Here is a 16,377-nt window from a genome sequence, read left to right as displayed (position 1 = left end):
TCCTTGCTGACAACCTTTTTAACAGGAATAATAAGGTCTTATTTGATTTCTAGTAAACCCAGGTACAATGCAAGTATTACACCTAATGTTGACTCTAATGACATACCTGTATCAAACCAACAAGCTTAAGCTGACTTTAACACCAGACATTAGTTCCACACTGAATATTTCCTAGATGACGTGAGCCTGAAACTCATTCTGGACAGTTTCTTTTAGATTTGAGTATTCACATAAGCACTTAATTTCCTTTAAGCCAATTAAATAGAGCTCTTTTACAAATTATTTCTGGCGATGCCACACATCTGTAACACACGTACAAACACACACAGGGACGTCATAGCTCCCATTCCAAAATTTTAGCCATGAATCAGGTACAACAATGTAAAACCCATCAGTTACAAAAGATTGGACGCAGATTGGGTTTCTGGCAGATGGGACAAATCAAAGTCACCTGTACAGATGGCTAAACCCTTTTCAGTGATATTTATGGAAAAGACGTTTCTATTTGTAGCTTTTGGTGATTTTACAAACCAAGCGGAAACTTTCTCTTCCTCGGAATGTCCCACTCTTAGAGAAGAGCAGACAGGTTTTTTGTTTTTTTTTTTTTCCCTGTTCCTTTTCTCCATTTGACATCAGTAAAAGTTTAAAGTATCACAAAACTGATTTGGCTGTAAACGGAGAAACGGTACCAAACAAAATGAAACCAAAAACCCAAAGAACAAACAGAAAATCCTAAACAAACCCTCAAGTTTGGTCTTGGGTTTTTACATATACCAACGACACAGGAGACCATAAATGACATAATTAACACAGCAAGGGTAACAGTACATGGTCCACAGGGCCCCAAGATAACCCTTCCTAACCCCCCCTGTAGAGAACCTAACAGGTACTGTGGCTACACACCATCGTAACAAAATATCATCTTCCTCTGACACATGGGTTTATAGCTGTAATCAGATCCCTTACCCAAAATGCACCTCAGAGAACTTTCTTTAGGGACAGTTGAAACACTCCCCATTTTTTTTTTTTTTTTTTTGCGGTACGCGGGCCTCTCACTGCTGCGGCCTCTCCCGTTGCGGAGCACAGGCTCCGGACGCGCAGGCGCAGCGGCCATGGCTCACGGGCCCAGCCGCTCCGCGGCACGTGGGATCTTCCCGGACCGAGGCTCGAACCCGCGTCCCCCGCATCGACAGGCGGACTCTCAACCACTGCACCACCAGGGAAGCCCTCCCCATTTTTAAAGATAGAAATTCAAGACAAACAAAACACTAACGGCACAAACACATGCTAGCATCCAAAGAAACAAACCAGCTGACAAATAGCGTAGAAGCCCAACAACTCTCTCCTCTCTCCAACAGGGTATCCCACTCAAATACAGAACAAATTGACTTATTCCGCAGAAAAGGCCCCAAATGAAGAGGAAGTAGAGTTCCCGGCTGTACACACTGGAGCGACTTACCCTACTGTATGGAACCTGTCAGCTCCCAGATGTCAATTCCTTGCTCCAACTGCCAGGTGCTGCTTCGAGGAACTTTGAAGGGAGGACCCTCAGGACAAGTGGTCCCGGCAGCTGCTGGGCCTTACAGGAAAATTCCCCAACTGGGGCCGGCTGGCCAGGAGCCGCAAGGCTGCTGGATGGCTCCCCCCGATTTGTTACGGAGTCCAAGCTCATACAACTCGCCCCACGCCAGGCCAATTAATCACGAGACGAGGTGTTGGGGAGAGGACTGGAGACTTTATTCGGAAAGCCAGCAGACCGAGAAGACAACGCACTCACACTCACCCCCGCCAAACAGCCATCTTGCCTGACTTCGAATTCAGGCTCCTTTTATACTAAAAGGGGAGGGAGTAACGTCAAGCACTTCCGGTTTCCGGTCAGCCTCCAGAGGGGAGGTGTTAATTTCTTTCTCCCTGCAGTCATTCACAGGTGGGTCTGGTCAAGATGTTTCTTGTGAGCTAAACATTAACTTAATGCTCATTAGCTGGGAGTCAGGGTTCCCAGAGATGGGCCATTATGTATAATTTAAGCTTATAGGCAACATCCCTTTAGTGATTAGCTAGCTTGTAATAGAACACAAAAGGTTCTTCCCTATTACAAGGCTACACTCCTGACTCTGAAGATGGAGCAGAGAGCCATGAGCCAAGGAATGCAGCAGCCCCCAGAAGCTGGAAAAGGCAAAGAACGGGATTCTCCCCGGAGGCTTCGGAGGCAGTGTGGCACTGCCAACACCTTGGTATTGGCCGGTGAAACCATTCTGTATTTCTGATCTCCACAACTGGGAAATAACAAATTTGTGGTGTTTTAAGCTACTAAGTTTGTGGTAGTTTGTCACAGCAATCACCAGAAATGAATACACCTGGTGTAGAGCTCAACATCGTGGAGTCTGAGGGAAAAAAACAGTGCAGTGGTTTAAATACTGAGGTCATAGCTTCTTAGAGACACTAAGAAACTATGTGGGTCTAATGTACCAAAAGTGCTAAACTGTCTTCTAAAGCTCATCTTGGGCACATTTTTCGAGTGGTAGCCCTGGAAAGTAGATAGTAAGCATCTTTCCCATCTTTTCAAGCTGATACAATATAGGCACATGGCCAGAGAGAGGAAGGAGGTGCATGGGAAAAGTTTGGAGGGAAGTTTTACTCATTTGCTGATGCCTTACTATGAGAAACAAGATCTGAGAGGTCAGGAGGAAATAATGATTCAGGAGATGAGTGCAATTGGAGGCAAATTCATAGTAGGGATGGCAAGAGATAGAAGAGGGAAGGGAATCCCAGGCGTGGCGGGGAGGAAGAACGCGAACAGTACACCCTCTGGGGCTGCCACGTGATGATGAGGGGAATGCTGGGAGAGGTCGTCATAAGCCCCGCGGTACTTGCCCAGGCAGCAGTGATTTCTGGGCTGTTTCATCACCACCCAGTTCAGGAGAGTTAGGACTCTCCCACTAGCTCTCTTTTAGAAGAAACAATGACTAAAGAATCAATGACTCAGGAATCATAGATACAGAGAACAGATCGGTGGCTGCCAGATGCAGGAGGTGGGTGCCCGGGGGGCTGGGGGTATGTGTGTGAAATGGGTGAAGATGGTCAAAAGATACTAGCTTGCAGTTATAAAATACATTTAAGTCCTGCGGATGTAAGGTCCAGCATGGTGACTATAGTTAATAATACTGTATTGTATTTGAAAGTTAAGAGGGTAGATTTTAAAAGTTCTCATCACAAGAAAACAATTGTTAACTACGTGTGGTGATGGATGTCAACTAGACTTAGTGTGGTCATTTTTTCGCAATATATGCATCTATTGAACTATTATGTTGTACCTCTGAAACGAATATAATATTATATGTCAATTAGATCTTAATTTTTAAAAAAGGAAGCAAGTTAATGGCAAAAGAGGAAACTAATTTGCAAGTGCACTATTGGATTTAGCAAGGAGCAGAATCAAAAATACAAATGAATTCAGGATGTGAATAGGTGGTACTTTTTGTTTTGATCAAAGCCCAAGGGGGTCATGCTCACTGAGATTCTCCAAACGGCTACAAGGGAGGGGACGGACAGCCAGTGGCGCCTCCCAAGCCCTGTCTTCTAGTTTGATTTGTGCTATCACAGAAGCCACATTTCCATTTGGACTTCTCAGAGATGTGACAGACAAGGAGGGTATAAATGACTGGAGGGTGGGTGAGGTAGGGGCGTGAGGAGTGAGGAGATGGGCTCAAATGGACGAAAATCAAGATGAGCAGCTGAGAGACCCATAGTGTGGGTGAGAGAAGACATAGAAGCAGCAACAAGAAGAAGGCTGAAAAGGAAACAGAGCCCAATGCCCTGAATACATACTGATTCCTTACCTTATAAATTCATTCACTTAGTACACAATATTTACCAAGCACTTGCTAAGAACCAAACATGATTCTAGGACACAGCTCTCAACAAGCCCCTAAGTTCCTGCTCTGGAGGGGAACTTCCTGCTCTTGAGAGGATACATTCTTGCCTACATCTGGTCACGAGGATGCAGGGGATGAACTGGCTGGTCTCCCACAGCTTGCTCATCTTGTCACTGGAAGGACTCAGCAATGCAGAATCCCTGACCCGAGGAGTTTTACACATTATGGTGGATTTCATAATAGAAATGACTGACCAAAAAATGCAAGCAAAATGCAAATATGAGCAACCAAAAGGAGCCCTTTGAGGGGTACATTATCCAAGCACTATTGAATTGGCTCCTGAGCTCCCTTAGGGGGATCCCAGAGTATGCGGGCTCCTCACTCGACATTACAATTTTATCTCCACTACCCCTGCCTCCCCAGCGCGCGCACACACACACACACACACACACACACACACACCGTATGCACCACGCGCACCACACGCACGCGCACCATACGCACAACACGCACGCTCACGCACCACACGCACGCGCACCATACGCACAACACGCACGCTCACGCACCACACGCACGCGCACCACACGCACGCACACGCACCACAGTAGACTAGTCTGTTCTCCCCCTCTAAACCGGACTTGGGATATCCTCAAGCTGTCCTCACCCCTGGGACCCTCACTCCAGTTCCTAGCCCTTGGGGAGTCACACCTAGGGTGAGGCCAAGGGCAGCCTCCAGGTGTGTCCGCGCCTCCACATGGCCCAGTCCCGATGCTCCAGCCCACACACTCTCAAGGCTCAGGGGCTCATCAGGGCCATAGACCACGAGGGCATTCCCAAGGTCACTGTGTGATAATATACCTGATTCCCATTCCAGAATGGCTGGAGCAACCATATAACCAAAGTTTTGTAGTAGATCAACATGGATCCTCTATAAATACCTCTCCCACCCTGTCTTCCTCAATGCAGGGCTCAATGAAAAGAAAGGTCAGGCTCAGTGGTAAGCAAGGCAGGGCTTCACAGGTGATAAAATACAAGAGGGACTGGCTCAGCCAGAAGTGCATATTTGGCCAAATTCCCCACCCAATCAGACCACACACTGCAATAATCAACCCAAACACACAGAAAGATATGATATGTTCAAACATGCCACTGTGTATAAAGCATCACATGGTGATCAAGGTCAATCAGGTGCAACAAACAGTAGGTACTACTGTCATTATTGTTATTCATCCCCCCTCCCCCCCCCCAAAGAATAGGGTTTCAAATGTCTAGAACCCACTTAGGATGAACCATAATCCTAACGGGGTTCGTCACTACTCCCTGTCCTCTTTTTCCTCCTCATCCAGCTTCATCTGCATTTGGGGGATCCCGAACCCAATGAACAATAGAGAACTCCCCCTTTTCTGCTGAGAGAGCAAAATGAGACATCAATATTCCTAGGAGTACAGAACTGTTAGAAGAATAAAGAGGATTAATGAAAGAAAAACGTAAAGTTAATTAATACAAATTTGAGTAAATTTCTTTTAAAACAACAGAGATGCCTGCATAGGTGTTTTAAAAACATGTTTGGTGATGTGAAAAGAAATGGCTAGGCGGCACATTATATAACTAAATGAAATGAAGTTATATAAAATTTACAATAAAACACATGCAAAGAAACTCATTAGAAAAATCTCATTAAGACTTTCTGGATGCCTCGTGCAGATGAACTCAGAAAGAAATGTAACAATTCATTAACGATAATTCAGATACACTGTGCATTCGTACGGGAAATGCAGGTGATAGTAAAAATATTTAACATCCAACAGCCAGTGTCACGTGAGTACCAACCAGCCAGAATGGGACCTCAGCCAACGAGGACGGATCGTAGCCATAAGCAATCAACATTACGTGCCTGATGGTAAATCTGTCTGTCAGCCCTGCCTTGTCCACTTCAAAATAATCCTGCCATCATCCAGCAGGGTCACTGGATGAATCACTTTCCACCTGAGTGCTCCACAGTGGAGGTGAATACAAGCATTCCGCTATGCCCAAACAGGTAAGTAATCTAAGGCTGAACGTCTCCGTCAATATGGGTGACCCAGAGGTTGGAAGCCTTCGGCAAAATTCTTCTTTTGGTTTGCCAACCCAGGACTGACTCTCCAAGACTGAGTTTTGAGAAGAACCTTGATCATTTCATCCTTGGCTCTACATGGAGCCCAAGTAGAGAAGGACATCACCTTCCCATGAGATAGTAGGAAAATGTTTTAAACCTACCGCTTGAATAAACCCTTAAAATTAGATAACTTGGGTTCATACACTAAGGGATACAGAGCAACCAAAGGCGAATCGCTCTTAGGTTGAGGCAGAAGGTATGGGGAGACAAAAAGAATCTTTCTGAGTCTTCAGTGTCATCTTCCAAGGAGTCCTCTGGCTGTTCCAATAGAAAGTGGACTTTATATATAGGAGATGCTCATTGCCTGACTGGCTCAACCAGGATGACAGTTACGATTCTATAATTCAAAGTTTAAAAAAAATCCCAGCCCTTTGTATTAGTGTGCTTTCTATGGAGATATCTTCCTAGAATCAGGCACTTGCATGGTCTCGTTTTGTTTTGTATTTTAACTGTGTTTTGGCTAACGAGTAAAGAAATGACATTAAATACATGCTAGGTTTTTCCTACACTATTACTCGAAGTCAGACCTCTTTAAAAAAATTTTTTTTTTGCGGTACGCGGGCCTCTCACTGTTGTGGCCTCTCCCGTCGCGGAGCACAGGCTCCGGACGCGCGGGCGCAGCGGCCACGGCTCACGGGCCCAGCCGCTCCGCGGCACGTGGGATCCTCCCGGACCGGGGCACGAACCCGTGATCCCTGCATCGGCAGGCGGACTCTCAACCACTGCGCCACCAGGGAAGCCCCAAAGTCAGACCTTTTAGGAGAAACTTATATTAAACTTTAAATGTAAAATAAATAAGCAAAACACACGCACGCACACGCACGCACACAGTTGCTATTCACCTTAATATTCCTGAATCCTTTATTCTCCCACCAGTTCTTCTGATGGTCACTAATCTTCTGTATCATTTCATCACTCTTAGAAAGTTGAAAGTATCTGATATATTATATCACGGACACTTTTAGCCCAGAAAATTTCAACCCTAACGTCTTTATGTGAGCTTTAAAGAATTTCATTTTACAGCAAGAAAGAGAGGACCTAAATACAAAAATAAAGATTCTTTGAACACCTCCCCAGGACACAACATGGATATTTATTTCCCTGCACCTCGGCCCAGACAAGGAAAAAATTCATTTATTTGCGCTAGATACATTGGCAACGCATGAATGAGGCTGTTCCTCACCAATCATCTGTTTTGTTGGGCATTGTCTCCCTCCTTCCATGACTGCCCAAACTACGGCCAGCTCTCGGTCGAGTCCTTCCAATTCTTGTAAACAGCAGAGTTCCTTCCAGAGCCTCTGCACCGTGGTCCCAGCTGAGAGGCCGCTGCCCTGCTCATAGCACACGGCTCGATACGCTGCTTGGCTTACCCACCTTAAAGACCAGAATCTGGTCTTTAATCTGGGGCGGTTTCAAATTAATCACCTGAAGTCTGAGGTAGGAATCCTAACATACCTATATTTCGTTTCCCCCCAAACACCGTTAAGTTAAATCCAATATTACTCATTTACAAGTTTCTCGAATATAAAAGAGGAGGAGAAAAAACTTACAATGGCTTCTGGGAAAAACAAAAAATCTAGCATGAAAAATGTTTCTTTCAAATGATTTGGGAAACTGTCTCATGTGATCATGTCTCTTTATGGAGCATTAAAAAAAAAAAAATATATATATATATATATATATTCTTTGCAGAAGAGAATATCATGTACAGTTTATTGTATTTCAAACCCCACCCTTCCGAGTCTAGAATTTGTAAACACACCACTCAATCAGACCATACAATGAAGTCACCAGACAAAACTGAAAATGGCTCTTAGGAGACTCTTTCATCCTCAAAGAATTAAAGAAGCCACTTACTTTTTCTTAAGGAAATCACCTGTACAGCTAAGGCCGGGAAAAAGCACATTGGCTGAGCTCCCAATCACGCGATTCCTTTGTTTGCTGGCTTCATCTCAATCCTCGGTCCCACACGTGGATATTTTAGACAGCTTTCTCTTCAGAGAAGAAATCACACACACAAAAACACAGATCCTAAAACGTTCCCCGGTGTTCACAACCAGTAAAGACCATTCTGTTTCACCCCGGTCTTCCGAGCGAAGCTGCCACAGGCATGGATAAAAAGACGTCCTCCCCATGATAAGCCAATTTCTCCTCCCCTGGATATTAGTCACTGAATAACCTCAGCCCACATCCAACCACCGGCTACCGCACGGGTGACTCAGTCCTCTAACAACTGCTCACACGGAAAACACACACCAACAAATGAACTCAGAGAGGCCTAGGTACATGGGGTAACAATGAAGGAAATATTACAAGACAGGTCTCACTAAGGCGAAGAGGGTCACGCACACAAGCAAACAACCAGCCACCAACAAACAAAACCATCAGAAAACCCAATGCTCAGTTCCCCCAGGTCCGACTTGCAGCGTTCTGCTGGCGGCGGGGGGCTCCTGAGAAAACCCAGATGGGCCAGCACCCAATGCCCGTCCTGCTGCCGGACTTTTGAAGTCCGTGGGTTGACAACCGAAAGAGACGTGAGCCTTTCCGCCTGGTTCATAACACCGGAGGGTAAACACGAGGGTGACAGAGGAGGCTGTCTATTAATTAACCAGGTTTCACCAAGCTGAACTTTGAGTAGCAGCCATGAATCAGACCTCGGCAGCACCAGGGAAGCAAATGCAATCATTCTAGAAAACATACCTGAAAGGGGCGGGAGAGAGACAAGAGGGCCAGCCAAGGCTAAGCCAAGAGGGTATTTGGGAAAGGGAGCCCGAGTCCCTCCGCCTTACCCTCGACAAGAAAGAGGAGGGGAAGGCCAGGGCAGTCTCCAGAAACGCCCGTGGGCAACCGCTGTCACAGGCACTAGGAGGGCTGTGTTCCCAAGAAGTGGCTTGTGCGGCCCTCAGAAGAGACAGCTATTAACATATCACCAACAAAAGGTGAGAGAGCAAGGAAGCATTTCCTTAGCCCCCAGGCAGGTTCTGTTTCATCACCATCGTGCCTTCCGGGCCCTCGGGGACTGAACAGGGCAGAAAGCCATTCCAAGGGGAATCCGGGGACAAACAGCTCAGAAGGCTGGGCTGGAGGCCCCGCTGGCCTCACGCCACACCCCACGACCACGTGCATTTTTCAAACATTTTAAGGCCTTTAGAGGTCGTTCTTGCTGACCAAAAGAATTCCATGGTGTTTCTTAAGTTCAAACCCAGTCAGTGTCGCAGGCTCCCTCCAAAAAAAAAAAAAAAGAAGTACTGTTTACCTCTATCAAAAAGCTCTGTGGTGATTAAAGGAAGAACACGGAGCCCATGACATTGCTTTCCTCCTAAGATGTCTCATTCGAAACAATATTTGGATTAAGTGGTTGTAACAGACGCCACCTAAGAGGTCGGAGAAGAGTAGACGGAATGTGCAAAGCCTTGTTTTGATTTTTAATCTCATTGGCAAGAGTTTGTTATTTCTCACCAGAGTACGGGAAACACACAGTCTTGGTCCCCTGACACATCTGGTATACATTTGGCAGGTCTCGTTCCCTCAGTCAAACGCGTGCTTCCCAGGAAGGGGGGTGGACGTGAAGCTGTGGTCCCACCCCGACGGCAGGGCAGAAGATGTCCTACCCAGCAGCATTCTTGTCCGAATGGACCTGGCTCTTCGTACGTGCAGGATAGGGAGGTGAACGAATGTGGAGCGTCTGGGTTCTGCTGGCCCTGCCCCCCGGGGCCCAGAAGCACTGAGCTGTCGCTGCTGTCGGGCACGTGAACCCCGCCAAACTGCACGGGAGTCCACGTCCGCCGCCTTAGCGGCAGGTGGCTTCTGTGGACCCTGCTACCTTGGGAGTCAGTGGGCGCAAGGTGAGAGACATGGTCTCGGTCACCTCTCCCGTCTCTTCCTTCCTGCCATGTTCAGGGCAATTTTCTCTGACGCTCAAAATGCTTCAGGGCACCGTCTGGGCAGGAGAGGCATGGCTTGGTCAGGACCAGAGCAGTAACCCACCGTCAGGAGTGTGAAAGCTGGCCCAATCCCGTGGTGAATCGGGATGAGTTAAACGCTCTCTAGTAAGGATTCGGCGCCCAGCTCACCCGAGAGAGAGGGGAGTTCAGTAAGCCTGGGGGATCCGGCAAGGTAATTTCCTAAACAGGATTCTGCTGCCACAGAGCTCGGCTTAACCTGGGTGGCCTGTGCCCTCCAGAGAATGGCTCTTACAGGACAACTTGCTGCGAAGTCTGGCTCCTTCTGGGTGGACCCAGTCAGCAACATCCCAAGCTCTGGTTCTGTTCCTTGGCCAAGTTCTCAGCTGCCTGGCTCGGATGCGACAGCCTCTGCGAGGCTGCACGTCCCAGCAGTGTGTTCAGTGTCCTGCCAGTTACTTACCCTCCCTGCTGCTCTTCGCTGGCTGGCACCCCGGGCAAAGTGGAAGCAATCTATTTCCAGTGAGTATTAAGAAAAGACATGCTAATAAATAGTCAGCAGTACCTCAACAGGGAATACTTTTTATGCTCTGGTAAGGCTAACGGTCTTGTGAAATGTATTCCTAGTTCCCCTTTTGCATTTGCTGCTTTATTGGTTTTTTTTTAAAAAAAAGTACATATGCTAAAAGAAAATCTAAACCACTCTTATAAACACAAAGATGCTATTGTGAAGGGGAGTGATTTTGATGCTGGAAAAATTTCAAATTCATCCTTCTTACACTGTTAAAATTGGAAAGATGGTCATTTGGAAGGTCTATTAATGTTTCATTTGGTCATAAATGGAATGTTTCCCAGACACGAGACAGACAGACCGTTGCCAAAATTATTTAATTCTCAGGAAGGACACGGTGAGCTCCTGGCTATATTTAAGATGAGTGTTTTTCCCACAAATATTTTGACACGGCCAATTCTGCTGAGCCCTCCTGCACCAGACCCGCTGGCCGACTTAATACTGTGCCCAGCGGAGACTCAAGATCTCGGGGTGGAAACGCGTTAACAAGTAACGTGAAATAAATCATGTAACTTCCAAGCCACAATCAGTAACTGTGCAGAGCTGCAGCGCAGATAAAAGAACAGTGTCCTCACACCGACACTCAAACTTCTGTTGGGATACTCAGGCCAGGACAACCTCTTTTTATATCTAAAATAGTTACAGTTCCTAAAACGATATTTTCTTGCTACCACTTGCAACGGATGGTACAAAGAACTCCTCATTATTTATCTCATCTCTGCACATCCACCCGTTTCCTGCACAGACAATTACTTTTATACACAACTCCCTTTTGGTGCTCCGAGATAAGTCATCTCCGTCTCCCAAATACAGATGTTCAGTGCCTTAGATTTTGTTTTTCTTTTTAGGACAAGTCTCTAAACTCCTATTTCACTGGTCGACATAACATCCTACAACGTATAATATGCTGTTTTATTTATTTATAATGTTTTTTATTCTACGAAGCATTTTACTTTTTTCCCCCCTTTTTTGGCCGCACCGCGAGGCATGTGGGGTCTTAGTTCCCCGACCAGGGATTGAACCCGTGCCCCCTGCAGTGGAAGCGCAGAGTCCTAACTGCCAGGGAATTCTCCTCTCCTCCACTTCTCTTATCTTGGGATGACAGCCAAGAAAAATCTAGATAACTCCATGGGGTGAAGATACGATGGAAGATGGCTACACACACACACCATCATCATCACCATCATCCAGCAGTTTGCAGTTCAGACAGTGCTTTCAATGGTGATTTTATTTCACGAGCCACAGAACGAGGTGAAATGCACGGGTCAGGAGGTCCGGTGTCACTCTCCGCACGTGAATGGTGAGAAAGCGGAAGTGCGAGGAGATAAGAACCTTGTCCAACTTCACACAGGACTAAGTAGCAAAGCAGCAAGAGTCCCCATGTTCGGCCTCAACACTGTCCCTGCTTCCTTCTCTGTTTAAGTGTGAGATCTCATGTCCTTCAGGCCGCTGAGCAGCTCTGCAAGGACTTATGCCCCCAAGATCTTCCCTACAGAAGTACTGAGGGTTAATGCATTTGAGTTTTGACCGTGAGTGGGCGGTCTGGTGAACTCCGCTCGAGAAGTACCTCATTTGCTCGCCTTTCAGGTCCAGATTTTCAGGGCAAAGGAAAAGACCAACAGGACATCTCAGTGGCTTTAGGATACAATGATACAGCTACTCTCTTGACGTACTATCAACTTTTATCTTCCTGCCTCAAAATTAGTTATATAATTAATTATACATTGTACTTAACTAATATACATATTAGTATACATTATGCTTATATATAATATACTTACATGTCCTCATATATTATATACCACTAGTTAATTATCACTATATGGGTATCATTACATCACCAGTTACATACGTGTAAATACGTGTATATACACATATACATATATGTATACACACACATATATATGTCTTCATTGGTCACAGACACCAGATTGCTTACGGGATAAAATATCTGGGCCTCATCTGATTAACATTCTTTACCATTAGGACCCCGATTCCCCTCCTGGGTGACATTTCTGGGACCACATCTCTCAGATGCATTCCATCTCTGTCACTGTGCCCTATGTCCCACTTACCTTTCATTCAGGAAGCGGATCTAGGTGATTATGTTGTAAGTGAAAGAAAGCTGACACAACGTTATACAGCTTCAGGATGCTCACAGCAATGTCAGAATTTTTTTAAAAAGTTTAGTTTGATGATACAACATATCCTCACTGTATCCAAACCTAAACAGCGAACCGACAACGATCTACCTAGAATTTTACACTCTACAGCTATAGCTTAAAGGATAGACATTCTTCAGAGACCACTGGACAAAAAGCTGGTAAACAAACTGATGAATGGATGATGCCAAGTTGGAAAACAGATGGTCTTTTATTCTCAGGCTGCCTCTGCCCTCTCACAACGTAGCTACTCAAATCGCCATCAGCCCCTTTCTCAGGGCTTGGCTTCAAACAGCCTCGGCTTCTTAACACCAAGCGTTCCCTGGTAGATTTAACTCCTCCAGGCCCGCTTCCTGTCCCCCTACCCCTCGCCCCCTTCTTTCCTCACGGCTTCTCTGCAATCAACTCTGTGCACCTGGGTTATAACCGTGGCCCTTCTATTGGAATCATTCCGTTGCCTAGATTCTGCTCTGTTTTCATGCTGATCGGGGTAGGATATGTGCTGGTTCTGTTACCAAGTGATAGAACAAACAACACAATATAAGGTGAGCTATGTCAGCAGAGCCCACTTTTGCGTGTGTGTTACGCGGGCCTCTCACTGCCGTGGCCTCTCCCATTGCGGAGCACAGGCTCCGGACGCGCAGGCGCAGCGGCCACGGCTCACGGGCCCAGCCGCTCCGCGGCACGTGGGATCTTCCCGGACCGGGGCGCGAACCCGCGTCCCCTGCATCGGCAGACGGACTCCCAACCACTGCGCCGCCAGGGAAGCCCCAGCAGAGCCCATTTTAAAGGGAATTTTACGGATGGCTTCAGATGAAAGGTGTTTGAGTTGTGCCATTATTTTTGATCCTCAGCTGCACAATATTAGCCGGTGTCAAAGAAGAAAGGGTTGTGTGAGCGCAGAGCCCCGGAGGATAACATTGAGGGACGATAATTCAACAAATCCACCAAGTTCAATTTTTCCCTCAAAATAAACAGGAAAAAAACAAAGATGGCGACCCAGATCAAAACAGCCCTTGTGCATATCTTTCCTGGGTTCCGAAGAGCCACTTTCTTTCCACTCTTAACAGCAACTCGTGAAACTAAAAGAAGTTCCGTGGGCGTCGCAGGTATACTGAGTATGTGAACTGGCCAAATTCTCTCATGTATGACTGGGGACGGGTGCCATTTGTTATATCATTATATAGGCTTGTGAACTTTCCCGATTCTCATTGGTTATGAAAGAACTGACAAGGTTCCAGGTTTATAAATTACATGAATATACCTTTGAAAACCCGTCTGTTTGCCTTGGGTTTAGCTGGAGTCTGTGGCAGCAAACCAAGGACATCTGCTAGTCTGGACCAGGCCAGTGGCCCTGAGTGTCCCCATCAGGTGTCTCTCACCAGTCCATGCAGTGCGTGGAGAAGGAAGAAGAGCAGACCGGATACCGTGGAACCTGACTTCTGATCCAGGTGTTAAGATCCGGTTCTTGACCTGTAAGCAAGAAGTCTGATCTCCTGTTGTCTCTCAGACCCGTTCCAAAGGCAACATTGTGTGGGTCTGTGAAATACGTGAGTAGTCACTACGTATGCAAAGCTACGCAAAGCCCAGGGTTAGGGCTGAGGAAGGAAAAAGAATCTTTAAGCCACAATTCCTGCCTTTTAAGAGTAGAGAAGAAGATGAAGCATGTACACGAGTAACGAAAATAAGACAAAAAGCAAGAATAACTGCGGCAGGTGCCAAATAAGTGCAACAGACCAACTCTCTGGAATCTCTAGAAGAATAAGATTTTTCTGGCTGGGATAGTTGAGGAACACTTCTCTGAAGAGGTGAGATTTCAGTGAGTCCACAAATTATGAGCAGAATTTCAGGAGGGAAGAAAGAGTTTCCTTTCTTAGGAATTCCAGGCAGGAAGAAAGGCACGGTCATAGACCAGAGGTGAGGAAGTGTCAAGTGTCCTGGGGAATGACTAGATCTCTGATCCGACCAGCAAATTATTCTAGGGCAGTGGTTCTCCAAATTCAACGTAACTCAACAACATCAGAATCCCCCAGAGGGCTCGCTGAAACCCAGATTAATGCGCGCTCCACTTCCCGAGTGTCTGATTTAACAGGACTCGGGTGGGGCCTGAGAATTTGCCTTTTTAACAAGTTCCCAGCTGATGCTGACCTGCTGGTCCAGGGACCACTCTTTGACAAAAACTGCTCTCAAGCGGAGAGCAAGCTCACATCCAAATCTCCATTCTATTGTGGGCTTGGTTAAACCCTAGTTCAGAAAGCTGACCTTACTCAACTTCGGGTGACAATCCTAATTACCTAGAGATTCTCCATCTGTAAATACTGGCAATTAAATCTGCCAGGAGACGATGGAAATAGGGAAAGGAAACGAATATTTCTGGAGACTTCTTACTTATCAAATGCATTTCCATTTAATTCCCAGCACACTTCCCATCAGAGAAACAATATAATCCCTATTTGACAGATGAAGGAACAAAGTCAAATACCAGGACCAGAACAATCTCAAACTCTAGGGTTAAGAAATCAGTGTAGAGACCTGACTTTATCTGAATGGTTCAAGGTTCAAAGGAGGGCAGTGGCTCAAGAATCACTAAGATCAGTATAATTCCCGTCTAAACTCAGGTCCAGAAATACCTGAACGAAGTCATCTGGATTGAATGTGGCAAGAGGCATGAGAGGAGAGTAACACAGATCAGACCATATTACTGTTATCTACAAATGTGGGTAGATAACTGCCTTCCAAACATTGACTCCAGGGCACCCAGGAGCCCCAAGAGTGCTCCGTTTCAAAGGAATACCTTTGTGTTTTCAGTTCAAATATCAAGTCAGCCAACCCGCCAGCCAGTGGACAAGGCTTGGAATCTGAGATGGTCAGCAAAACCACCGCCTCTCCTTATTTGGATAAATAACAGCCTCAAAGACAACCAGTTTGGGAGTCGAGCACACCCTGAGCCTGGGCTTGGCGTGCTTCTCTGCCCACGCCCTGCCAGGCCTCACCCTGCACTGACAGTCCCTGCTCCCCGCCAGGTTCTCACCAGGCCAGCAGCCTCCCTGCCAGACACAAGATCTGCCTCCCTGCATCCAGGGACACACTGCTGAGCCTTTGAGCATTTCCTGCCCTTGAGCGACGCCTTGCATTCCTGACTCGTAGTAGTAACCACGAGGAACAAAACGCACAGCTACCGGCCCGGTGTGTAAGGGAGTCAGTCGCGTGCCACGCGACAACATGCCCACATCAGGCAAAAGGGCAGCCCTGATCGAGTCGTGTTCCCCCCACCTCCAAACACTGCCCCCTGAAAGGAAAGAATCCCATCACACGGGAGGTGAGGCAGGTGACAAAAATGCGTTGTCCTCTGTGCGGTGCCTTCCGAAGCTCATGATTAGCAGGACGAGCTTGCAACTCCCTTCAAAGAGAAACGGGCTCCAGGCTGACCCCAAAGTAGCTCACCCTCCCCCACCGCCCAAGCCAACCTCCAGCTTTCTTCTTCTTCTTCTTTGTATCATCCTTTCTCCCACTTTTCTTCCTTTCTCTGAAAAGCAACACTGGGGCAAAATTTCTCCAAAAGAGGACAGGAAGATATGGGTCGATAAACAGACAAAGGGAGTTTCTTAAAATTAGAAGACGTTGTCTTGATTCCAGGGACCCTCAGCTCTCAACTTGTTCAATGTGCTGAAGCCCACAAAGTAGCTTCCAAAGTTTTTTTTTTTTTTTTAAA

The 16,377-nt window shown here is 46.6% G+C and overlaps 1 protein-coding gene across 49 annotated transcripts in view; it reads right to left on the bottom strand.

The window, feature by feature from the left end:
- KIAA1217 (KIAA1217 ortholog) overlaps positions 1-16,377 on the bottom strand; it is a 769,974-nt gene that overhangs the window by 81,317 nt on the left and 672,280 nt on the right. For 2 of the 49 annotated variants that reach the window (XM_067030421.1, XM_067030422.1), the window contains exon 1: positions 7,888-8,200. The exons of 45 other annotated variants lie outside the window; for them this stretch is intronic. The gene's annotated coding sequence lies outside the window, so the exon portion shown is untranslated. Of the gene's footprint in view, positions 1-7,887; positions 8,202-16,377 lie in introns of those variants that run through there. 2 more of the 49 variants (XM_067030423.1, XM_067030425.1) reach the window with 2 other exon arrangements.

The sequence above is a fragment of the Kogia breviceps genome, chromosome 3 (genome assembly GCF_026419965.1).
Source record: "Kogia breviceps isolate mKogBre1 chromosome 3, mKogBre1 haplotype 1, whole genome shotgun sequence".
Taxonomy (NCBI): domain Eukaryota; kingdom Metazoa; phylum Chordata; class Mammalia; order Artiodactyla; family Physeteridae; genus Kogia; species Kogia breviceps.
Note: the sequence above shows the minus strand (reverse complement) of the source record. Positions and strands in the feature narration are given on the sequence as shown.